This window comes from Emydura macquarii, unplaced genomic scaffold (genome assembly GCF_026122565.2).
Source record: "Emydura macquarii macquarii isolate MOO-44397 ecotype Brisbane River unplaced genomic scaffold, CSIRO-AGI_Emac_v2 contig_2676, whole genome shotgun sequence".
In the NCBI taxonomy this organism is placed as follows: domain Eukaryota; kingdom Metazoa; phylum Chordata; order Testudines; family Chelidae; genus Emydura; species Emydura macquarii.
Genome location: NW_027132813.1, coordinates 3977876 through 4003849, shown reverse-complemented (window position 1 = coordinate 4003849; position 25974 = coordinate 3977876). Strand labels below are relative to the sequence as shown.

General features: G+C 43.5%; 1 protein-coding gene across 4 annotated transcripts in view; it reads right to left on the bottom strand.

Moving 5' to 3' along the window:
• DAAM2 (dishevelled associated activator of morphogenesis 2) overlaps positions 1-25974 on the bottom strand; it is a 252754-nt gene that overhangs the window by 212829 nt on the left and 13951 nt on the right. Inside the window, exon 1 of one of the 4 annotated variants that reach the window (XM_067564776.1) lies at positions 13568-13587. The exons of 2 other annotated variants lie outside the window; for them this stretch is intronic. The gene's annotated coding sequence lies outside the window, so the exon portion shown is untranslated. Of the gene's footprint in view, positions 1-7584; positions 7726-13567; positions 13588-25974 lie in introns of those variants that run through there. One more of the 4 variants, XM_067564775.1, reaches the window with a different exon arrangement.

Genomic DNA, 25974 nt, shown 5'->3' with positions numbered 1-25974 from the left:
TGTTCATAGACTGATCAGCAGGTCAGACACTAATTAAAAAAATTCACACATCACAGTCTTCCCAAAGGTCCCAAGGATCCCCAGTTGATCTAAGGGAAGAATACAGAGCCTGGAAACGTACACTTTGCACATCTTAAAAGTAATATGGAAAAATGACATCAGGATGACTCAGGGGACTGGTAATGAGATACAGAAGCTCTCTCCACCAGGTCAATGGGCCAAATTCAGATGGGATAATGACCAAAAATCATTACCATCTGATGGAGGTTCATGTGAAATGAGTTGGAAGAGTCTGGTTAGCTCCTATTGAATGAGAGTCTACATACATTATTATTTATTCTTTACAGTAGGATAGCACCAAAGGCCCCAGTCAGCATTAGCAAGGCACATATATCCAAACAGCCCCCAATTTAACTACCATCACAGTTGTAACTAATTGCCCTGTTGTTGGCAAAGGATGAAATTGAACCAAGAGACTGAACACAGCTCTTGATCCTTAAGGTCAGGGCTAAGACACAAGGGCAAAGGGCAAAATGGTGAAGTTTGCCCTGTTACTGTCCAAGCTATATTTATTCTGTAGATAAACTGAGAATGACGGTCTTCAGGGCTATCTGTTTGGCACCTTCTACCAGAACCAAATTCACCTGAAGAAGGAGGGGGAAAAAAAGTCAAGGTCACTTGTGAAGCTGCCCAGGATTTGGGAAAGATAACACCACTTCACTGGCTGGGAAACTTAACTAACCAACATGGGAGCCAATAAAGGTACCCAGTTCCTCATGCACCTCTCTTTTCAAGTGACTGCTGTTTTCTGCTTTTAGCAAAAAAGGCACTTCAAGTCCAGTCCCTTCTCATTTTATTAGACTCAGATTGCTATAAAAATGTTTTGTTTGCCTTCCAGTAGATAAAATTGTGCCTTGAAAATGTTTTCCCAAAAAAGCCCTTTGTAGGCAAATGCTAAGTTTCCACTTTATGTTCTTCAGTCAGTCAGAAAGTTTAGTTCTAATAAAATAAACTCTCAAGAACCAGGATGAGAAACAACCCATCACCCACCCCTCCTTGCTCTCAAGTCGTTTACCTGCAAGCACATTGCAATATCCTGGCTACTGTCTAAGGCAAGGGCAGTCAGAGCAAGGGTGAAGTGATATAGGCAGTATTTAGAAAACTGCCTCTGTAAGGGAGTTAAGGTTTATTTTTTTAATTAACTGAAAATGATACACAAGAGCTTTTCATCTGGCGTGGTCTTGGGCTTCATCAGCTGCTGGAAAAGTGTGTCTCAGAGAGCTGAAATGACAGTGCTTCTCCATTCACTTTCAGTGGATTTCAAAATAAACACAGCTATATGATCATGCCTCTTAGTAGCCAGACCTAGGTAAGGTTACACATTCCAATACATTTAGAAAGAGGTTGCAGAGCTAGACATAGAACGAGGCACACATGCCACATTGGTGAAACCACAAAATGCCAGGTTGAAGCAATGCCTCTGACATCAATGGGAAAAGCCAGAGGGGAAATCAGAAAGAGGACTGTCCTTAGCCCAGCTTCCTGTGCATGGAAGATCATTCAGAGTTCCATGGTCCCTGCTCACCCACCCACACCACTCCGCCTGCCAAAGAACAAATATGAGACCCACAAGAAAATATAACTGAGTGTCAGTGCTGCCACATCTCTCAGCCCCATCATGGGAAGGGGAGAGCTTAACTTTCTTAGCCTCCAATTTACCGTTATCTCATGCTGTCCTGTTTATTATTTTAAGGTATTTATGGCAGACCTGCTGACTTGTGAAGAGGAGTGTACACCTTGAGCTTTTCCTTTTAATGGAGATGCTTTATCATCTCTGCTTTCTTGAAATTATCTTGTCACAAAAGGGAGTTGGGCTTCAAAGAAGGCGTTCTCCAACTGGGCCCTCAGTCTCTGGAAATTGCTCTGTCCTCCCTCCCTCACTTCACATCACTTGGTCCAAAATAGCTTCAACCTGATGGCATAAGAACAGCCATACTGGGTCAGACCAATGGACCATCTAGCCTAATATTCTGTTGTCCGACAGTGGCCAATGCCAGGTGCTTCAGAGGGAATGATCAGAACACGTAATCATCAAGTGATCCATCCCCTGTCGCTCATTCCCAGCTTCTGGCAAACAGAGGCTAGGAACACTTCAGAGCATGGGGTTGCATCCCTGCCCATCCTAGCTAATAGCCATTGATGGACTTATCCTCCATGAACTTATCTAGTTCTTTTTGAACCCTGTTATAGTTTTGGCCTTCACAACATCCTTTGACAAAGAGTTCCACAGATTAACTCTGTGTTGTGTGAAGAAATACTTCCTTTTGTTCATTTTAAACCTGATGTCTATTTGGTGACCCCTAGTTCTTGTGTTATGAGAAGGAGTAAATAACACTTCCTTATTTACTTTCTTCACATCCATCATGATTATATAGACTTATCATATCCCCCCCTTAGTTGTCTCTTGGAAGAGTCCCAAACTGAAAAGTCCCAGTCTTAATCTCTCCTCATATGGAAGCTGTTCCATACCACTAATCATTTTTGTTGCCCTTTTCTGTACCTTTTCCAAATCTAATAAATCTTTTTTGAGATGGGGCGACTGGATCTGCACGCAGTATGAAAGATGTGGGCATACCATGGATTTATACAGAGGCAATACAATATTTTCTGACATTCTGGGCATGATACAAAACCACCACTTATTTGATAGGGTTTTATTGCAAGGGGGGAGGGCAGGGGCAGGAGTTGGAATGGAGAAGGAATGGGGAAGACAGAGACTTTCCTGTTGCTTTGATTTACTGGCTGGCTTTGTTAATAGTTATTTGAATAGGATTATTTAATGATGCTGGGTGGTCTTTATTATGTCCCAGTAAAAGTAGTTGAATGTTAGGATGGCTAAAAGCTTTCTGCATGGCTAGTTTTCATTACTCTTTAAATCTAACAAAATAATAAAATCAATAATACATCCACAGACACTTAATTCCTCTGGGAAACCACACAGGTGTGAGAGGAGGAACAGAACTCAGAACCATAGGCTCTGACAGTAGAGGCAGCTAACTACCAGCTGCATTATACCAGCCAGTAGATAGGGGAAACTGACACATGAGCACTGGCAGGTCTGATGTAATCTATCCAGAAGGGTCAGTCAGGACTAGCTGCATTTGGGTACCTTCAGCAAAGTTATTCTGGGATGAATTTACTCCTGCAATCTCCAAATCCTTTTAATCTCATCTCCTAGCCTTCGTCGTCTCTTCAGGTCAATATGGTCTTGTAGCAGCACATGTCAATTACACATTACATTCAGGATGTTCCCCTAAAATGCACCAGTAATTAGAGGCTCCCTCCACCAGGAGTTTTCCATAGACTCTTAGGGCACAGGTGCATTTACACAAGCCACAGAGAGCATTGATAGACACAAGGAAGCCTGACAATCCATCTAGTAGATGGCAGTGCTGCAGATTCATAGAAACAAATGTAGCGGTGGAAAGGACCTTGAGAAGGGACCTTCTATGAGCATTGGTTACAATGTTTAAAATTAGACATAGAAGCCTGGCATTTAGACTATCATTCATACTCTCCTATTTATATTCTTAAAGCATCCCTGGTGCAAGGATAAAAGGAGCTTGACCAAACTGATATAAACAGCAGAGAAAGCAAATGAAACCTAAATGAAACCAACCCCATTCAGTTTCATAAACAGATATCAGATCTTAAAGAGCAGAGTGAAGTGCTATCGATATACTGAACTAGAAATGGAACTGAACTATTTGTATGAGGAATTTGCAGAAAAAAAAGCAACCTGGGAAATAAGAAATCAAGAGACCACATGAACAGCGGAGAGCAAAACCAGATCCAACTCTGTTAGGTAAGCGCCAAAAACCTTACAGTTAACTTACTGCTCTCTAGGAAGCCAATATTGTTCTCAGTGAAGGGATGCTATGGAAAGATATTGTAAGCAGATGATGATGGATGCTAACTTCTGCATTAAGAGCTTAAACTGGAAGACCTGCAAAACAAAGCTTACCAGTCACTGAGCAGAAGTGAACCAGAATTAGGAACTGAACTGTCAGCAACTAGCATAGTAATGATAGGTCTCAGTATGGCTAGACTCAGAAGATGGTGTCAGTGACAGCTTAATTGAATGACAGGCTTCATAGCAACTTCAAGGTTATGAGCGTCTTTTGAAGGGTAAAGAAACAGTATTGTGCTGTTACAGAAAGAGCTGAGCATGGGTGAGCCCAGAGGCCTCAGAACTACAAAAAGCCGTTCAAAGCAGCCCAGTTTTATCTGTGTCAGGTTTAAGAAAACAGGGAGGGTATCTCCAGATTTCAGATACCACACACCTATGGCAAATGAAGATGACGCTTTGAAGGATCTACAAGAGCTGAACTGTATTAACCAAGTAAGTGTCACACAAGTGACACAAAAAGAATGAAGACAGGATCAGACAGGATCCTGTAGGCCTGCTCTACGCTAGAAAATTAGGTCGGTTTAACTATGTAGGTTAATGGTGTGAAAAGTCATTATAGACAGAGCTAAGTCAACAGAAGACTTCTTCCATTTCTCAGGGAGGTGGATTACCTACACTGATGGGACAACCCCTCCCCATCAGCATAGGTAGTGTCTACACTGAAGCCTGACAGAGGCACAGCTGTGCCACTGTAGCATTTTAAGTGTAGGCAAGCCCAGTGCCTAGTGCAAATGCCTAGTGCAAAATAAAGCAGACCCTAAAGTAGAGTCCTATGGAACATACATAGGGGCTGGGGTCAAGTACTCTGGACTGTATCAATTCCATGGATAAATTGGGGACTTTATCTGAGGATTTAGTAAATTGGAAAACAATAATTAATACCTGGATTTGAAATCATCTACATGTACTAATCAGCCATGTTGACCAGATATGGAGATGCAGCTGATAAATAATCATCTTAACCTAAACAATAGCAAGCAGAGGAGAAAGATGGTCAGGTTGTTATGGACACATGCAGCAAATGAACAGCCTGGCTGCCAGGAGGAATGTCAGCAGGAGGCAAATTCACCCCCGTGTTTCTGATAGTGGATGGGGCAGCAAGTTTAGTTGAGAATGTGGCTAAAGCTAAGTTTCATGAGCAAAAAGAGATAGTTGCTGCTGCAGCATAAAGGTAAATCAATAGCCCCAAACCAAACAGAGGGAGACTCTGTAGTAAAGCCACTAAGACAATATTTTCTCCAGGGCATTCTAGCAACTGATCATTCAGGGTGTCTTTCCTGCTCTTAGATTAGTCAAGTAACCTAGCACTACACCTAGTACTTGTGGCAGCCTGAGAAGGCTCACATATCCTACACAATGAGAGAGACAACAGGACCTCCGGTTGTGTAATGTGTAAAAACTGTTTAAAGAGGAGTGGTAAAAGAAAAAACTATACCACTGAAATGCAAAGCAAGCAGCACCTAGACAGCTGACCTGTGCCCACTCCACTAGAGAAAACAGCAAATCAATGTTATCTTTTAATAAGTGAGAGAGAACAAGAAAAACCAGGGGAAAATCCTACCTTGAAGACTACATTATGTAAAAGGACATCTTGCATCCACTTCTCATCCATGGATCATTGACACATGGCCAAAAGGTAGGTACTGCTACCTGCCTAATTTCTGAAACCCTACTAGCTCATGGACAGGCTCTCCCCTAATGACTCTCTCCAAGCCTCTTGCAATTCAGCCATGTAGCTGTGGCTCATGTGCTCCATAGCCCCAGCACATGGAACTGCGCTCTGAAACCTTCAATTAAATGTGGTCACAGGAGGTCTGAATGGGCAGATTTCACAGTCATTCACCCTGTTTTAATCTGCTTTTCCCATAATTGCTCACATTGAGGATTCAGAAACTATCAATCCACCCCCACCTCAAGGAGCAGGAGTGAAAGTTAGGAACCCCAGACTATCATACAGTTCAAGACAGACCAGTACAAGAATCCCAGATCCCAATACATATATCAAACTTCAAACTTGATATGGCAGCTCAGACCCTTCTCTATCCATAACAGAATGATATTAATTATAGCAATATTTTGGTCCTATCTAGTGCCTTTCATTTGAGGATCTCAGATTTAGCAACCTTATAGGAGTGAGAATGTGTAAATATGGTAATACATATACTTTATTATATGCTCTAAACCTTATTTTATAGAGGGGTAAAATGAGACTTGCAATGGTTAAGAGACTTGCCCAGAACAATGGGGGCATAAATGGAACAGCTGGACATAGAACCTATTCCCAACAGCCATCCCCATGCTAATCACTTGACAACATTTGATTCAAAGGTGGGAATAGAACCGAGGAGCCCTGGACTCCCTAATACCATGTTTTTATGCCCTGCACTAATCACTCACATTTGGGACAGACAAACTGTTTCCAGACACAGAGCTCAGATTTCTACCTGCAACTTGGTTAACACTGAATTAGACTGTCTTGAAAGAAGTGTTTGTCAGAGATTCAAACAAATCTTTTAGATTTGACACCATCCTTCCTCTTCCTTGTCCAGGCTGAATCTATATATGCAACACAGCACACAAGGGAATGTCACCACCAGCAATAAACACTGCACGTTTGCTTTAGAAACTGGTATGTAGCACCATTTTTCTGCAGTGCTCAAAAAGCTGTGTCAGTGGGTAAAATGCAAGAAAACGCATCAATTAAACATTTAACTCCTTTCAGCTACGAGTTTGGAATCTCATTTTTATAAGCAGGCTCTGATTTGATTGACTGAAGTTTTATTCTTATAACCATTCAAATCATTAACCTACTTTTGACCCCTGAAGTGCAGAAATCAAGCCACCAAATGGACGTGCCTACCTTTGGAGGCTACACTATAGAGATTGCTGCAAAGATGTATCTTTTTTTTTTTTTTTTTTTTTTTAAACAAGTTTAGCACTATTAAATTATTCACAAATGAGTTTTACCAATTTCCCTGGCCAGTTTACTATGGATTACCAGATGCAGCAACACCGCCCTCTGTCGGCCGCTGAGAAAATTGCATTTCGTGCCTGTCTACAGTTCCAGAGCTATCAATATATTTTATCTGAAACAAATCAACATTTATTCACCATTTGCTTGAAAATATTTCGAAATCTGATCACTGTGAATAACTTACTTTTAAAAGCCAACTATCCCTACTACACATAATCCACTGCAATTTTTTTTAAATTGCTGAATATGACGTTTGTTTTCCCTTTTAAAGTAAATGACAAGTCACTTCATTTCAAACGCCTTGATTTTTTTACTTTTTTAGATCTCCCTCTTGAATCGTCCTCACTACAAAAGCCAATTAGAGCTCTTACCAGCTTCCTCCCCCCCTACGCAGAAGCACTTGCTGGCTTTCTCTTTCCAGCTCCCGCAGCCAAGTGTTAATGTGGGAAAGGGATTTTAAAATAGAAAGAAGCACAAATGCTCGAGATCTACTTTATATTTTTATTTTCCTCTCATATTTTCCCAGCTGCTCTGCTTAGAAGATCATATAAAAAAAAAAACCGTCTGCAAAGAATATTAAAAATAAAGAGACTTGAAAGCTGCAGTCCAGAGAGGAGGATGTGACTTTAGTTTGACTTACCAATTTTATCCAGCTGTATGTTTTCCTACTTGCTTTTTACAGCAGCTGAGCTCAGTCCTCAGGAACGTCCATCCTGCATCAGGAAGCCAAGCAGGAGTGCTGGTCTCCACGCTGGATGTTACTGCGTGAGCTGGAGATAGGGTGGCTGCGTATGTGTACTGTATTCGGATAAAGATCAAGAACTGTTTCCCATTCCACAGCCCAGCTACACTGCTACAAGCTTTCAGAGGCAGGACCTTCCTCTGCTACTGTGCTACACTTTCTTAAAGAGACAAGCTCCAGCTCGACAGGCAATGCAAATGAAGAGACCTCTTTTGAAAAAACCTGAATGGGATAGTGTTTGGAGCAGGGGAGGTGGGAGTGGTGTTCTCATTGTCCGAGATCTGGCTGATAACCATCAGGATATGAAATCGTTTCCTACATCCTTCATTAACAACAACAAGACTTTACTCTTCCACACAGCATTTCAGAGCGTTTTTCAAAGGTGGGTAGGAATTAGTATGCAGATAGGAAAGCTGAGACGGAGAGATTGAGCTACTTGCTCAAGATCACCTGGCAAATCTGTGGTAGAGATGGGGCTAGCATGCAGGTGTCCCAACTCCAGATACCTGGTCAAAACACTACAGCACACACTCACCCCCAGTGAAGAATGGCTGAATACATCATACAAATTATCCAATTATCCAGTCAGAAATAGCTGCAAGTGACTCACATTACATTGTCCTTAAAAGTGTTTACTCGTCTGTAAGGCAAAGAATACATTTTAACAAATTCAAACCTATAATTTCCCAGTTTCTTCACTCTCTCACTCTGAAAATAACTTTAGTCTGGTAGTCTGATTCTAAGGGATTTTCTACTCCCCAGCTTCACAGTCAACCACCTGTGGTATATGTAAATGTAGGGGAGATGTGTCTGTTTTAAGTGCACTGCATCTGAAAATGGAAGGAGTTGGTCCCTCAATTATTTGGGAGCAAAGCTGAGAGTCCATCCCCAGGGGCCGTAATAGAGTAATGCTATGTTCCCAAATACAGACTTTAATGTTTGTCCTTTCTGTCTTTTGTTCTTTTCCTTAATTGCAGATACAAGTAATCCAGCTGGAAAGTGCACAGTTTGCTCTTTGTATATGGAAAACATTGACTCTTCGTACAATAACTAATCAATAAGAAACAGCAACAATAGCAACCAAAACATATTACAAGAAAAAACTACATTTGAAAAAGTACGATCCAGACATCAAAAGGCAGGACATATTTCAATGAAAGAAAAAGCAATATCACCTGAAAAAAGCAACACCTTCAAATCGACAAGTCAGCCCAGACAAAGTGGGGCCAATTCACTCCTGCCCTGGGCCTTGCACAGTCATTTGCTTTAGCGTACAGAGAGAGTGCAACATGATCATTGCAGCGTGTTAGCCTTTCACAGCCGTTTTGCACCATGGTGACAATTACACAAGGTGCAGGGCACTAGTGAACCAGACCCAGACCCTTAACAAATGAGCTCAGTGGATGCCAGCTAACTACTGGGTAGATGCGTTTTTGCACTGCAAGTGCAGAAATCATCCAGTCACACTACGAAATTCTGAACATCAGCACTAATAGCCATGTGTTAAATCACTGGGGCCCATCACCGTTCTTCTAGCAGGAGCTCTGCTAGCAGCCTTGGCTGCACGCCAGAGAAAGTTTACATGATTTACACATTAAATTAGCAGCATAAGTTACTCAAAGGGATCAAAGCCTTCCATATCCATCAGTGCCCCAATCCCAGTCTCCACACAAGTGTGTTGGTCCTCTCCTCCCACTCACATCCCTGTCCATTAGTTTTCCCACTCCCCCATCCCATCAGTCCCCTGCTTAGTCACTCAGTTCTACCTCCTCCACTACCAGTCCCTCAGCTCCCCCTCCCCCAAGCTAAGCACTTTACAGCAGCTGCTGCTCTTCCCTTCCCCTGCCAGCTGTTCAGTGTGCCCAAATCAAGACTCCTCCCCTAGTTCCCTTTGAGATCTCATTGGGGATTCAGAGGGGGGGAGGCATTCAGCATGAAAAGCACTAACTGACTAACAAGGGGAGAAGGGCAGGGAGACCCAACATCTGCCCATTTGGCAGAGGGCCTGGAGCCAGAGATTTAGAAGGGAGGGTGGAAAAACCTGAAGCTTCTGGCCAAAGGTCACGGGTTAGGCAGATTCATGTGTTACTAACAATCTCCTTTCTCACCTTGGCACCTTGTACCGTACCTATACTGCATGTACATAAGATAAACTACATCTCAGGCTGCTCCTTAGGAGAGGGAAACAAAAGACCATAGAGGCCCCACCAGCTTATCCAAATCTCCCACTGGGCTCTCAGTTCAGCGCACAGCTGTGTGAAATAAGTACAGGGAGCTTGACTAAGAGGTGGCAGAGCAGGAACATTGCCATGCACAAATATTTGATGGGGATGGACATCAAAGATAGAGAAGAATTACAGAACAGAAGAGGAGTACGAGGGGGCGGTATTCTCCAATAAGAAGGGATGGAGGCTCCACTGAGAGGCACTTTTAAAACTAGACGGGGCAAAACACCAGAAACTGTCCTGTAAGGAACAAGCCTGCACTGTCCCCAATGAGGAGGACTGGATGTTCTGGTTGGTCTTTTCCATTTCCAATATTTAGGATTCTGTTATTTTTTTAAATAACTCAAAGAATGGATTTGAGCATCCAAATATGGGATTCGGCTGTTCTATTGATAGATGATGGTCTAGTGACTAGATGGATTTAGGAAGGAGTGGCATTTAATGGTTAGAACAGAGGACTGAGACTTAGAGGTTCTGCATTCTGTTTCCTGCTTCACCACTGACTCAATACGTGACACTGCACAAATCTTCTAACTTCTCTGTGACTCAGTTCCCCTAACTATAAAATAGATGCATTAAAACTAACCTACACCAGTAGGGTATTGGGAGGATGAATTCATTAATATTTTTAAAGTGCTTTCACAGCCTTGGAGGAAAGCTGCTAGAGAAGAAAGTCTAGTTATTATTAAGAGCTCCTGATGGCCTCACTGAAGACTGAAAAGCCTTCCATTTAGCAAGAAGACCACCAATCCTATAGCCCTTACTCACAAGAATATCCCTATTGATATTTGTCCATACACAAGAAGCAACCATACATTTTTAGGAGATTAATTTATTTTAGAATAAGAGAAAACAAAACCAAGAAAAAAATCTCTGAGCAAGAGCACAGTGTGCGTCTCTCCCTCTAACATGCAACTCAAACTGTCTCACCATATGGAAGCCACTTGTGCAGACAAGCAGCTGCCAAAGAAATGTAAGGGTGCAGCATAAAACAAGTAAGGTAATCCAAGAAATCAATTCAGGTACTGCAGGACTGGGTAATAAATGATGCATTCTGTACTCCAAGGATAACAGAATCTATGTTATTATTCATGTATTTTTAGGATAACAGAATATGAGAGTGAAACATCACCCCACTGACTTCAGGGGGGCCAAGATTTAACCCCATATTCCTTACTTTTCCATCTGTTCCTGCTGCTTCCCGGCCTGAAATCACAATCCTGTATTGAGGACATTATGATAATTTCCTTAGTAATCAGGTTTGATGGCTCAAAGAAGGGGTTATTAATCCAGATAGGAAAGAAGCAATAGGGTCATATAAAATCTGAAAGAAACAAAGCTCTGTCAGATCCATAGCGAAAGGGCAGGAAAAACCAAGGAGAACAGACATTTTAAGATGATCAATTATGCCACACACACAAAATAATTGATTCCACATTGAATGCTCTGCAAAGGTTTCCGTGAGATGGCACGCTGCCGCTGGAGATCTAAATTGTTTGTTAGATCCAGTCTCAAAACAAAGGGACAGGGGGATTATTAATCTGAGAACAAAGGTGTCCATTGTGAATAGAGTTCCAGTGCCAGGCTCCCTGCTCCATCTGACAATAAGATTAAACGGTATGGCTACTTGGGCAGGGCTGAGTGCCATGCTGGATGCTATTGCTCAAAGGCTGCTACCAGGCTCAGTGAGACTCTCTTACCATTCAGTCACTGCAGGCTACAAAATTAGCACGTCTTTACTTTAATCCCTCCTCTCTAGAGACTGATTCTGCATGTCCTCCTTTCTAAAATGTCATGCAGTGGTATGAGCATCTCCTGGCTGTGCTGAGTACATGGAGAAAGGTTGGTACTGCACTGCCATCAGAAGTGCCGATGAGGATGGCATTACGTTTCTCCCTATTGCCACAGAAAGTTTCAGTTCCCTTGGGAAGGGCAGCAATGATGCATATATTGACAAACAGACATGTGTATAAGTTTCATTTAGTTAGTTGAACTCTTTTTTATTATTAGTATTGGGGCCAAACCAAAACCCCAGATCTAAGGGCTGGATCCTGCTCCCACTGACTTCAATAGTGCAGGATCAGGGTCAAAATACTCTGAATTTGGGAGGATTGAGTCCCAGATTCAAGCCTTTCACCTTTCCCCATCTCTATAAGGGGTCAAACCAGAATCCCAAAACTGAGCATCCTTTAAATAAGTTGGGATCTGGACTTTGCTGCACAGGCCCACCTCTGCTATCCTCTAAGAAGATGGAAAGTTAAAATTAACAAAACCCATGGGTTTTGTAATTTTCCATTTGGCACCTAATGGTGTGTTTGTGTGTGACACTGGCCCGAGCATGCTTCTACTGAAGTTAGTTTGAAACAGAGATGGATTTGTTGGCTTACTTCCTTTCTAGAGCACTTCCAGCACTACAGATACTAACATGCCTTAGGGAAGAGAGTTTATTAGTTAATTGCTTCTGTTAGAAGAGTAAAAGTTATTTGTTGTCACTGCAAGTCCAGTATGAAGAGAGGTGGTTTGCAAGTTTCTCTCAGATGTAAGGTGAATATTTTTAAAAATTAGTTCCTAGAGCTGAAGGTCCCTCCAGATTAGTAACAGATGTAAAGTAATTCAAAGTGTTGGGCCTCAACAACTGGACAGCATCCTTTGTTCAAAGCCAGTCAATAGAATAGCTACCTAATTACTTGTAGGAGTCCTTAGAATATGAGAAAGGGAGGTTTTTCAGCTGCTCCAACACACAGATTCTGGCTCAAATATTACTCTGCTAAATTAAAGTCTGTTTTGGCATCAAAGAAAGCTTTGAACCACAACATGCAAATCCAGACCTGAATGTTCCCAGACCTGGGGGACATTTTGAGCCCAGGTTTGGGATTGGCCAGTTATAAAAGTTCATAAGACCAAGTCAACCATTAAGTTCAGATCTGGATCCAAAGTGGTTTGGATATAGTGTATTGGTTTGGGCCTTCCTCTGGATGGCATATTGCAGCTCTCTATCTTCATGTTCTGTTCTCCCAATTCCAGGCTCATTTCCCTCTCCCTTCCCAAATCCATTTTAACCCTCCTAACCTGCATCTGTTTAGATTTTGCAAGCTAGCTGTGTGAGATAAGACAGCTGAGCCTGGAGGAGGGAAAGCAAGAGCTGATGGTACTGAAACAAGAGCAGCTGGAGAAGGGGTTGAAAGGCAGCCCTTTATTTTTAGCCAGTGGAAAAGTTTCCAAGCTATTGGAGGAATGAAGGTGGGGGTGCCCTAGCTAGGAGCAAGGAGGGAAAATTAAATCTTTCTAGAAGTAAACTGCCTCCCTAGTTGCATCCTGTAACTGGGCCCACTGCCTCTCGTGTACACCCTCATGGCATAGGGTCTTGTTACAGGCAGCCTATCTCAGTTTCTCCTCTGGAACTGTTCAAACAGAAGTTTCCTTCAGGCTTTTTTTGGAGGGTCAAAGTTTATAAATATATAAAAAAATCTGCAAATAAAAGTCAGCATCTCCAAACCAAGTCCATTCCTAAATCCACACAATACATTACTTCTCTTCCTCCTTCCTGCCTAGGGCCTTTACAGTCTCTCTTATTTGGACAAGGTCTCTCCTAGACCTCCCTAGCTACAACTCCACTGAGCTCAGAAACTTCTCAACAGACCCCTTTCCTTACTCACCAGAACTTCTTGGGCTTCCACCTTCACTGCAGCCAGCTGCTACCCTCTATAGGGAATTACCTGATTCAACCAGATGTGCCTCATTCCATACTCAGGATTGGCTAGTTCCAGCCCATAAGAGGCAAGTCACCCTGTTACACTTCCCTTGTAGCTGTTTTACAGCTGCTCAGAGTTTACTTCTGCCTCAGAGTTAATGAAGCACAGATAATTGCTTTGTGAAATAGAGCACATCTCCAATGACCCCTTCACTGCTGTGTTCTTGTTTCATTTTTATATTCTCCTCCCTCCCAGAAAATAGGATTTGGGCTCCTAAGTGCTTAAATCTCTTTAGAAAATGAGATTTAAGCTCCTAAATCAGTTAGGCATTGTAATGCTGAGCCCAGCAAATACCTAAATACCTTTTAAAATCTGGGCCTAAGAGACAAATGCCGTCCCTAGCTGTGCACACAGAGTTTCCAGGGATATCATGGCAGAGTATGTGAAAAAGGAATTGAAACATAATGTAGACAAATATAGAACATAAGCTTATCCATAGTCCATCTGATCAATGGTCCATCAAGCTCAGTATCCGGTCTTTTGACAGTGGCCAATGCCAGATGCTTCCAAGGGAATGAATAGAACAGGTAATCATCAAGTCATCCATCCCCTGTCATCCAGCCCCAGCATCTGGCAGTCAGCTCAAATCGATAAATCCATGAAAACAAGAAGCAACAACCTATGAAGTGTCTGAGTCCATCTCACTGTAGAACCAGAGAAAAGTCATTTATCCCTGGTTTGGATGACATTCTGAGTCTTGGCTCAAACACTGGGAAAGATCCTTTGGTCTGGCTGAGGTCCACTGACGGAGAAAGCAAATATGGCTTTAAGATACTTTTATTGCTCCCTTGTCAGGGGCAGGTTTGGCCTGGAGTGCAACTCAGAGCAACCTCAGGGCTGCTGTAAATTATACCCAGACATCTGTGACCCCCGAGATGCTGTTCAAACAGTCAGGAAACTCAAGGGTGCTCCAGCCACATGTCCTATTGCCTGACCTTATCCTCTATACCTGAGGGCAGTCTGTGGGGCTATTGTAGAGCTTTTGTACCATACTTACACCATCCAGGAATTCCTCTCCAGTCAAACGGAATTCCCAAGTAGCCAGATCTCTGAGGTTGGGTCTGCTTTGCATCATCAGAAAGTAACAAAGCAGCTGGAGCAGATTACTGGCCCAGTAACTCCTTCTACCTTTGCAAGCCACTTAAAATCTCTGTGAAATAGGGACAGTAATACCTGTCTATGTCCCTACTTCATGGAAATGTTAGGAGGATTAGTTAGTGAATGTGAGTACAGAGTGCCATGTAAGTTCTAAATATGAATATTCTGTAGCATTTACAGGCAATCTAATGGCAGAACTGATCACTTAGTAAGAGGCTGTGATCAATTAGGAAAGAAGCTGATCTTATTATAGCAATGGATGATAAATGACATTTAGTTTCAAGCACTCCGCTGCCAAGCTCTCCATCAGTTTTTGCTATTGTATCATATTTAACCCACCCTGATTTTCCTGGACATGGCATAACTTCCCATCACACAGAAATTGTCCTAGTCTGTGACACGCACTTTCCTGAAGAACACTTGGCTTTCCTCACAGGAATTCCTGTATACTTAAGGAGTCCTGGAAATGTGACAGCGTTCCGACGGAAAGGTGGCTCCATGTTCTTAGGCTCAGAGTGCCGAGTTGTTCACTTGAAAAGCTGCTTGATCTCAAGGAGGGGTGGGGGGGAAAAGGAGTTTAAAGCTGCTTTGCTATACTTGGCAGGATGGCTTACTGCATTAGGAATGTACAGCACCCATGATGCAGAGAGGCGCTAAATGGTATACAAGTGATTAATAGTGACACCGTATAGATCCAGAAACAAAAACCTATATTAATATTTGGTGAAAGGGCTGACTGAGGCCTGGTCGACACTTAAAATTGAGATTGACATCGCTGCGTTGCTCAGAGATGTGAAAAACTCACAGCTCTGAGTGCCGTAGCTATGCCGACATGGCTAGTTTGATGGAAGATTCCTTCTGTCAACCTAGCTACCACCACTCAGGGAGGTGGAGTTCCTACAGTGACCGAGAAAACCCCTTCCATCATTACAGGAAATTTCCACACTGGCACTACAATGGCATTGGTACAGTGCCACAGCTGTGCCGCTGTAGTGTAGCTATGTCCTGAGATAAGAAGAAAGGACACTCACACCCTGCAAGATTTAGTTCCACCAATGGTAATGTGAGCCAGTAAGAGATTCAGTATATTCCAGGAGAGCAGCACACACTTATCGGGGCTAAGGATGCTGATTCTCTAGTCTGGTAGACCAGTTTTATGCCAGTGAAACGCTGTTGAAATCAGCAGATACACTGGCTTAAAACTGGGATAAGAGAATGATCAGGGCCTAGATTCACACTCAGATGTGGAGCAGACTCCTGGAACCATTATTTGCTCATGAAACACTACCCATGCAGGAGAAGAAATCAATCACCTGAGAGAAGATCCATGTGGTCAGTCACGATGAATTAATTAGCTTTTGTAAAGCACTTTAAAGGTGTATAGTGCTAATTATTAATAGGGATGGAAAGTAAATATGTCCCTCTGCAACACATGGAAACTAGATGAAAACTATTAGCAATTAGAGTTGTGAGCAGAGTCTATTATTTGTGTTTCAAAGAGCCAAGTTTGGCCCCTTGTGTGTATTTGTATTAGTCAGTCATGTTTGGGTTTTTTTAATGTCTACAGGAGCATCATGGGATCAAAAAACACAAGGGATATGACCTTGCTCCTTCTGAAGCCTTTAGGAGCATTACTGCCCAGTTCAATGAGAGCAGGATGAAGCATGAGTCCTGGGCCCTGATTTACCGTTGCGTGCACCTTGTGCAGTCATTCACCCCAGTGTAATGCCAGTACCATTCTGATCTGGTAGCATTTTGCACATTGCACTGTGTGAAAGACACCATAAGACACAGGGATCATACAGTCAGTCCCCTTTCTTCTCAACAGTTCAGTTCCTGGATGATGGAGACAGCATGAGAAGAGCAGATCTCGTGTTTTTTCAGCCCCTTCAAAGACTCTTGCCAACACCATAAAAAACCTAAATGCCAATACAAATCCCATGACATTAGGGTTGATTATAGTTTAGGCAGAACTTGAATGCACAGCCCTATTAGCAAGACAGAGGCTCCTCCCTACAGACTTAAGCCTTGTAGCCTTACATTTCATTGGAGAGTAAGATGAAGAGGCAGCTCCTGTCCCAAGGAGTTAAAAAAATGTTTTGTTTTTCACTGGAGCCTATGGTGAGCCAAAACAAGTAAAATATTATCTCCACTTCCAATCAGCCAGAAAATATATTTTCTTCTTAGTCCTTAGCTTAGAAGAGAAAGTTCAATCTAAAAGCCTCCCCATCTGCGCTACAGCTATTACCAGGACCAAGTTACAAAATTTGTCCTCAGCCCCAGCTAGAGCAGGGCTAAAAGTTGAAGCGTAGACGGGTCCTAACTGCATTAAAAACCTGGTTTGTCCATGGTTTTAGCCCAGCTGCTGGGATTCGACACTGTCTGCACTACAACTTTTAACCTTGCTGTAACTGGGTGAGTGGAAAACCATCTTGTAATGAGTCCCCTTATATGGTTATGGTAGACAAGATGTTCACTGCAGATAATATACTACAATTTTAAGAAAACAAATAAATAAATAACTTGCTCTCATCCCCCCCCAAAAAGCAAATCAGAACTAACCTGGGTGATCCCTGCAGATCTTGCTTTCCACTCCTCACTGTCTCTGTTTTGGGTCTATACATTAAGTTCAGGACTGCACGGCATCAGTGTAAGGAGCCACCTTCAGACGATTTAGTGCAGCTTTTCTGACAGTGGGAGTGTTCTGCTGGTGAAATAAGTACAAATAAGTAGGTCCCCTTAGCGTACTGTTTCTGAAGAAAGTACACTGATTCACTTGCTTCCAAGAGAAGTTTCAAAAATAACATTTCTGTCTAGGTTCTCATATGCAGTGAGGGTTTGGTCCTGCAAGGTTCTGATCATTCTGGCCCTGATCAAGGAACTTACTTAAGCACATGCTTAACTTTAAATGTTTTAATAACTCCATTGATTTCAATGGGACTAGTCATATGTTTACAGTTAAGCATGTGCTTAAATGTTTTGCTGGTTTGGGCCCCAGACCTCAGCACATTGCAGGATCAAGCTCTATCTGAGCACCTTAACTACATCACCAAGGTCTTTACAGTCGCTACAGTGAGAGGGACAACTTTTTATTCAATCCATTTAGCCACCCACCTTCAGTTTGGTGAAACTATCTTAAATACTGAGGGGAAGAAAAAGATCATCTCCAGGAAGTATTTAACATATACAACGTAGTTTATTTAATATATGGGTGCAGAACTGTTGGCTCTGTCTGTCTTTGGTTTTTTACGTATCAACCACGTTAGACAGATGAGTGTTTGTATCCATTATTCAAGAGACGCCCTAAAACTCTATTGCAAATTATTTTTTAATTAATCAGTTTATTCTGTTAAAAATAAAAAAGAAGCCAAATCATTCCACTTCAGGACATTCCCTGAATGCTGCTGCACTATTGTCATGCTAGGAAATACCATCAGAGTGACCTTCTCCTTGTTCTGTTCCCATGACATTTCACTAAACAGTTTTAAGAGAAACTTCATTAAAGTCGTAGGACTCTGTTCCCTCATGGGTGCATCCACATAATTCTTAATAATGTTAACTTTTTGGAGACTGCAGACACATAGGGCCTGATTCTCCACTTCATTACCCCAGTTCTACAATGGTATAACTCCACTGATTTTAATGGAGTTTTATCAATGCAGTGGAAAACCAGGCCCATATTTTTCACTTGTGTGAGAATTTGGTGCTAGTGAAAGATGCCACATTAAAAACCCTAGGGCCTAGAGACTAAAGTCCTCTATTTAACCTCAAAACTGATACAGTACAGACAGCAATACTATTAGCACCCCTCCAAATAAGTCCACCACACTTCCTCATCTTGCCCTTAAGTGACCTCACCTCAGAGTAAAATAATAGAGTAGCCTACATAGCCCATTTAGTCCTTGGCCTCTTTATAGTTGACAGTTGTGATGACAGCTTTTGTGAGGTGGACATTGGGCCACTGGAAACAGGATTAAGATACACCAGCTGCTGCTACCTTGATACTAAGGTACACTGAAGAGTCATAAGGTAGCAGGCTCATCCAGTCGACCATCAGGCCCTTCCACTGCCTTGGTTTGCCCTTCAAGTGCTCTCCAATAACTACACATAGGAATCCATGCCATTCAAATGCACTCCTTTCTTGGGATTCTGTGGTGTATTAAAATAACATCACAGTTCAATGTCAACTTAAACCAAAGCCAATCTTTTCTCAATTCTACATTTTCTTCAGCCACTTGCTGGCTCAATAGTTCCTTCTCACTCTGAAGTCCTGCTGCCTACTATTCCTTCCACCACATTGACACATAAGCCATATAAACCTCTTAAGGCTTCTGGTCCCTGTCCCTTATGGCAGATAGCTCCAGCCAGGCCTTTCCATCTGACTGGTCTAGAAAGTGACTTCCCAGGTCTTCTCTAACCCTAGGTCTCCTACAGGTTTCTCTCCCAAACTGTCCCCATTCTTCCAAAGAGGCACCCTGCAGAACTATCCCCAACACGCTCTCAGGGCCAGATTCTTAAAGGTATTTAAGCATCTAACTCCTATTAATTTCAGTAAGCATTAAAAACCCTTAAAACCCTGAAACTCACCAAATGAATTCAGACTGTCCTTCTATTCCCCAGCAGGCCTGATTCCTAGTCATGTACTTCCACCTAATGACACCTGGACTGAGAGGTAAATTAGTCATAACTGAGGTTACACCCAAGACTTGCTTAAAGGCCCAGCTCACCTTGTGATACATCAGATTGTGACAATTTTCTATTATGATCAGCAGAAAGGGCTGGATTTACCTGCCTGCCTGATTCAGTCACTCATACTCATGTACCTGACTTCTCAAGCACTGACTTCCCACTGATTTCATTTGAAAACTTGCAGAATACTCAACTACTCAACACAGGTAAAGGTGTTAGAATCTGGTCCTATATCTTTATATCATGCTTAATGGTATGGTATGGGAGGCCTGGATCCACAAAGAGAATTAGGCATTCCAATGCTCAAAACTAGACACACAAAAACAAAAGAGGAAAGAAAAGAGCAGCAAAGACACAAAATGCAGCTTTTGTCACTGTGAATTGTGGTGGTGCCTAAAACTGGGACTTAGGTGTCTAAGTCTGGGGGATGGGTACCTAAATACTTTGTGGATCCAGTCTGAGTGTCTGAGCCATCCAATTTACTTATATCTATTAAAACCACGTATGTGGTGAAAGGAATCACCATGTAAAGTCCTATGGGTCACATACTATGCAGTTCAAACCTACTATACAGACTGGCTTTATACTCCACTCAGTACTGAAACAAAGCCCTGTCCTGACTAGTGACATTGTTTCCACAGTAGCTAATGTACTTCAAAGGGAGAAAAAAGGGGCAGCCAAAAAAAATGGCATAAATAAGATTCTTGATGATGTGAGAGGAGTGAAAGCATTTTATTGGCATTTATTTGGAATGACCACTCATGGCTCAACCACTTATGAGTAACATGGTCATCCCAAACACATCAAAGTAAAAACTTTATAGCACCTTACACCTGCATTCATTCATTCACTCTCTGTCTGTCTGTCTCGGTATATAAAACACAGTCCCTATTTTAATAGGGAGAGTCAAAATCCTCTGTTTAGATTTTCAACTAGAGGAATAGCCATTAGTATATCTATTGCTGAATCTAACTGGCTGCAAAGACTACACTAACCCCTTTTAAAGACTTTCTCACTCCTTACTGAGACATTTCATTTGAAACCAAATGACTGTGGGAGGAGGTCTGGTCTCGTATTAGAGGAAGGGTGTGGGAAACAGACTACAGAAGGTTCTCTACTCAGTTATGCCACAGATTCTATGTATGACCTTGGGCTAATCACACAGGGATAACTTTTCAGAAAGGCAAGAGTAATTTGCACCTGCAAAATGTGTGCCAGCATTTTTGTATCCACAGCTGAACTGCGAATGCAAATCTGAGTGCCTGTGCCCCCAGTTAACTAGCTGCAAGGGGGGAAAAAAGTCACTAACCTTTCCATAACTATTGTTCTTAGAGATGTGTTTCTCATGTTCATTCCAATATAGGTATGCATGCATGCCATGTGCACTGTTGCTGGAAGCTTTTCCTAGTGTATCTGCAGGGTTGGCTCTGGAGCTCCCTGGAGCGGCACCCTCTTAGCACAGTATATAGCCAGCTGCTGCCCCACAGCCCCCTTAGTTCCTTCTTGCTGGTTACACCGACAGAGGGGCAGGTCAGCAGGTTTTGGAATGGTCATGAGCAACACATCTCGAAGAACAACAATTACGGAAAGGTTAGTAACCGTTTTTTCTTCCTCAAGTGCTTGCTCATGTGCATTCCAGTGTGATTCCCAAGATGTGAGTTGGGAGATGGAATCGGAGTTTCGTTTTGATATGGACTGGAGGACTGCTTGTCCAAAGGCTGCATCGTTCCTAGCTTGTTGCATGATGGCATAGTGTAAAGCAAATGTGTGGATAGAAAATGATGTTGCCACTTTACAGATATTCAGAACTGGGACCTGTTCCACAAAAGCCGCTGATGAAGCTTACGACCTCAGGGAGTGGGCTGTTAAGTGAGGAGGCAATATCTTTGCCAGATCATGGCATGTGCATATGCATGATGTAATCGATGAAGAGATTCTCTGAGCTAGACTGGGTCCCTTTCATTCTGTCTGAAATTGCTATGAAGAGTTGAGTGGTCTTTCTAAAAGATTTGTTCCTTTCTGTGTAGGGCATAGAAAGGGCATCCTGACATCTAGAGAATGGAGCCTCTGCTTTTCCCTGATAGCGTGTAGCTTAGTATAAAATACTGAGAGAAATATGTCCTGGATACTGTGAAAATGTGAGACCACCTTAGGGAGGAAGGATGGATGTGGTCAAAGTCATACTTTGTCCTTAAAGAAAACGGTATACGGCAGTTTGGAGGTAACACCTCTGATACCCTTTTAGCCGAAGTAATGGCCACTAAGAAGACTATTTTCCAAGATAGATGGAGCGAGAAGCATGTTGCCATAGGCTCAAATGGGGGCCTCGTGCATCTTGACAGCACCAGATTGAAGTCCCAGGGAGGCAAGGGTTGACGCACCTGGGGGTATAAGCACTCCAGCCCCTTCAGGAACCAGGAGCAAATCAGGTTCGATAACACTGATCGGCCATTTGTCAGCGGATGGAAAGTCAAAATCGGGGCTAAGTAAACCCATATGGATGACACTGCAATACCTTCATTCTTCAGGTGGAGCAAATAGTTCAGGATAAGGGGCAGTGGGGGTCTCATTGGCAGGACCCCTTTCTGTGATGTCCACAATGCAAACCTCTTCCACTTCGCCAGATATGCTGTTCTGGTTGACGGCTTCTTGCTACTCATAAGGACAGCCTGCACCCGCACTGAGCAGCCCCTCTCCATCTCACTCTGTCATGAAGCTTCCACGCTATCAGATGCAATGACTTGATGTTCAGGTGGAGCAATCAGTCATGCTTCTGTGAGATCAGGTCCAGGAGCAATGGGAGGATGATAGACTTGTCTACTGACAGAAGCAGGAAGGTCAAGAACCAATGTTGTCACAGCCATACCAGAGCTATGAGCATCATCCTGGCTTTGTCTCTCCTGACCTTGAGCAATACCCTGTGGATCAGGGCTGTGGGAGGGAAAGCATAGAGCAAACTCCCTCCCCAGGGGAGGAGAAAGGCATCCAAGAGAGAGCCCGGGCTGTGAGCAGGTCTGAGCAGAACTGGAGACATTTTCTGTTGAGCCTGGTTGAAAACAAGTCTACTTGCGGAAACCCCCACCTTTGGAAAAAAACATTCAAGGCATCCAGGCGAATGGACCACTCATGATGGTTGACAAAGGATCTACTTAAGATGTCCGCCAGTTTGTTCTGTGAACTCCAGGTGAATGGACTGGGCTATGCAGTAATCCCACAGACTCAATGCCTCCTGGCACAGGGGAGAAAAGCAGGCTCCACCCTGTTTGTTTATATAACATTGCCATTATATCGTCCGTGAATACGGAGATGCATTTGTCCCACAAGTGGAATTGAAACGCCTGGCAAGCTAGGTGTACCACTCTTAACTCCCTGACATTGATGTGTAGGGACAGTTCGTCTGGTGACCATAGGCCTTGAGTCTTGAGGGGCCCCACCCCGTGTCTGAGGCATCAGTGACTAGCAACATCAAAGGAACTGGCTTCATCGAAATGGCCTCATTGGGGGGGTAAGGTCACCTTTGCTGATCCAGGGGGTGTTAATATGTACACCAAGGCCGGAGCTGAATCTTCAATCTCCTCTACCTTAAGGCCGAGGTTTTGAGTCATCCTCTGTAAAAGCTCCTGATGAGCTTTGTAGTTGTCCAGCACCAGTGCTACGGCTGTACCAGCTACTGCTTCACCTGGAGAAGAGGACGAGGTAGCCAGTATTGTCCCAGGGTCTGCATCTCCTCCGGTTATCATGGGCATCTGCCATCTCCACCCCTAGAACTGAACCCCTCTCTAACAGGAAAGGAGAGAGCATTGAGTGCGAGTGACTTGTGTTGGAGTTTTGGAAGACCTGGGTTGTCTACAGAGCCCATATTGGCCACTGAGGAGGCATCTGCCATTGGGTGGAGGGCCATGCTAGTGGGACAGATCCCTGAGTTCTGGCCACATATTTTTGGCCTGTTCGATGCATGCTCCTTTCTGACCCATAAAACTCAGCCTGGGATTCTGAGCCAGAGGAGTTGCTCCTGACCAAGGGTGACGAAATGGGGTGCTGTGCCCCTCAGTTCCATATATCAATGCCACAATGCTGAGTGGTGCCAAGATGGCAAGCAGTGCTGTAATGGCAATTGGTGCTGCAATGCTGAGCAGTGCAATGATAGTGAGCGGTGCCACCATGGCGAACAGTGCCACGATGGCGAGCAGTGTCTGGATGGCGAGCAGTGCCGCGCTGTCAGGCGATATTGCAGTGAGGAATGTGCCGTGATCCGGAGCAGCGTCGGGACCATGAGCAGTTTTGAGACTGTGACCAGTGCCAGGAACATGACCTGCACTATACCAGCAATCACTACCATGGCAACGAAGCTCACAAGGTCGGGCGAGATGGGTGTCAATGCCTTGTCATCATTGCTGGCTTGCCCAAGGCTGGAAGTAGTATCTGTGGGATGGCCTCTTGTGGTGCCAGAGTTCTCCCTTGTGGACCATGGTCTGAAGGAGATGGAGGCACGAGGAGGGTCAAAAGACTCCTCGTTGCCTCATACACCTCTGGTATCAATGGTGCTGCAACGCTCAAGTCTCTTTCATGGCTCCCCATAAGCGGGTAGTCCATATACACCAGACTCAATGTTTCCCCCTCCCGGGTCAGAGTCAATAATGCCCACTGACTGACGGCTGGCTCAGAGTGGTCCAGCACAGATTTCACTCTCTTCGTGGTTTTCCTTGTTCAGTGGTCCGCGGTCATATATTTTTGTCTTTGTCTTTGGCACGGGCAATGGGGAATGGTGCCGCACTGCTGATATCCTGGGCACCAGGGAAGTGTTTCGGTTCTGGGTGGCTGTCAGTGCCAGGGACGTCTGGCCCCATTGAGGCTAACTGACTGAGGCCAGGGCAATCCTAGTTGAGGAGGTACTCGATGCTGGGTGTGGTTGTCGCTCCGATGAGGTGCAAAGTGCGGCCTCCATTAGGAGGAATTTGAGCCTACTGTCCTTGTCTTTTTTGGTTCTGCATCTGGAGTTCTTGCAAATCTGGCATTTTGCCTGGACATGCCTCTCTCCCGGGCATTTCAGGCAGCTGTCGTGAGGGTCACTTTCCAGTATGTTCTTTGGTCAAGTCACACACTGTTTGATGCCCTTGGACGGAGGCATGCCCCAGGGCCCTGGGCAGGATAGCCACGCAGGGTGGGTAGTCTAAGTACTCTAACTGACTAAATGCTCAATCTAATTAACTATTTACACTCTATTAACTGACTATTTACATTTATTTGCAGGAAAACAAGCACTGAGGAGTATCGCTTGTGAAGCAAGAGATGAACAGCGTTCCAGCGATCATCACCAATGGATAGGAGGAACCGAGGGGGCGGCAGCTGCCAACATACTGTGCCATGAGGGCACCACTCCAGGGGGCACCAGAGCCACCCAGCAGATACCACTAGGAAAAAACTTCCAGCAACAGTGCATGCAAGCGCACACACACATAAACTGGAATGGACTTTAGCAGGCTCTCCAAGAATTGGGTAGTTAGTGGTGAAAATAATCACATTTATGCACACAATTCATTTTCTGGTAGCAAAACATGGGTTCAAATTGTCCATCTGCCTCAGAAACAAGGAAACTTGGCCTCAACTCTTCCAAAAAATGTACCCCTAATTCTCTCTGTGCTCTGGTTTCCTCATAGGTAAAATGAGGCAAATACTTTGTAACACACTTTGGGATCTTTGGGTGGAATGTGCTGCGTAGAAGTGTAAATTGTACATTATACAATACTCTCTGTATTTCTCTTCTTCAGATTTCCTTCATTATTGGGGACATATGCATGAAAACTGTAGCATTGTTTCTTAAAATTTCATTTGCTTTTGTTTTATATTCCTGAATTGAAATCAGAATCCTCTATTTATGACAGCATAATAATCACCACAGCACCCATTCATAATGCTATAAAGAGAAGATACTGATGACTTTTCAGACCAGAGCTGATTGGAAGGAAGGTATAGGAAGGTCTTTTAATAGTAGAGAGATCCAAAGTTAGGCTTCACATTTGACCTTCGTCCTCCCCTGACCCTTAACTGCAGAAGAGAAGAATGAGGGGGGGATTTGATAGCAGCCTTTAACTACCTGAAAGAGGGTTCCAGGGAGGATGGAACTAGGCTGTTCTCAGTGGTCAGTGGTAGTAGATGACAGAACTAGGAACAATGGTCTCAAGTTGCAGTGGGGAAGGTCTAGGTTGAATATTAGGAAAACCTTTTTCACTGGGAGGATGGTGAAGCACTGGAATGGGTTACCTAGGGAGTGGTGGAATCTCCATCCTTAGAGGTTTTTAAGGAGTGGCTTGACAAAGCCCTGGCTGGGATTATTTAGCTGAGGTTAGTCCTGCTTTAAGCAGGGAGTTGGACTAGATGACCTCCTGAGGTCCATTCCAACTCTAATCTTCTATGATTTTATGATTCTATGAAAATCCCAGATCCATCCCACCCCTATGTCATTGCCATTGAGCCTCATCCGTTGTACATACCTAATCCAGATCTGGATTCAAAGGTTACCTCTT